Source organism: Sphaerodactylus townsendi, linkage group LG02 (assembly GCF_021028975.2).
Source record: "Sphaerodactylus townsendi isolate TG3544 linkage group LG02, MPM_Stown_v2.3, whole genome shotgun sequence".
In the NCBI taxonomy this organism is placed as follows: Eukaryota; Metazoa; Chordata; class Lepidosauria; order Squamata; family Sphaerodactylidae; genus Sphaerodactylus; species Sphaerodactylus townsendi.
Genome location: NC_059426.1, coordinates 182,705,540 through 182,706,146, shown reverse-complemented (window position 1 = coordinate 182,706,146; position 607 = coordinate 182,705,540).

Sequence of the window (607 nt, the reverse complement as noted above, 5' to 3'; positions counted from 1 at the left end):
AATGTTTTCATAGCAGTAATAAAACATTGTGAAAGCATTTTGAAAATGTTTTCCAAAAATTATTTCTGCTGTGTGGCATGGCTTATTGCTGTGTTCAGATTTGTGAGTTGGGGAATGTTCTATAATGTGATGGTGACTTTGAAATGACCTGGTGGAAAAAATCATTGTTTGGTCACGGTGGGGGAGGGTGGCTGCCCATGGGGGGCATCAAACTCAGGTTTTGCCCAGGGCTCCAGTTTTCCTAGGTACACCTCTGTCCGTGGGCACTATGCCACTGTGGATCGGTCATGCATTCTCAGCCTAACCTACCTCACAGGGGTTTTGTGAGGGTAAAATGGAAGAAAGGTACATGATGGAAACCATTGGCCAGGGTATCAAGTAAATACGTAAACAATTATATTCAATTATATTGCCCAAGCAGACCACCAAGACTCCTAATCAATCAAAATGGAGGACATTAGCTAAACATGTGTGTTTCTCACAGACTCTCCTGCGGAATGCTTCATTTCTTTATATATACCTATATCTATATATCGATGGATCGATAGATCGATCGACCGACCGACCGACCGACCGACCGACCGACCGACCGACCGACCGACCGACC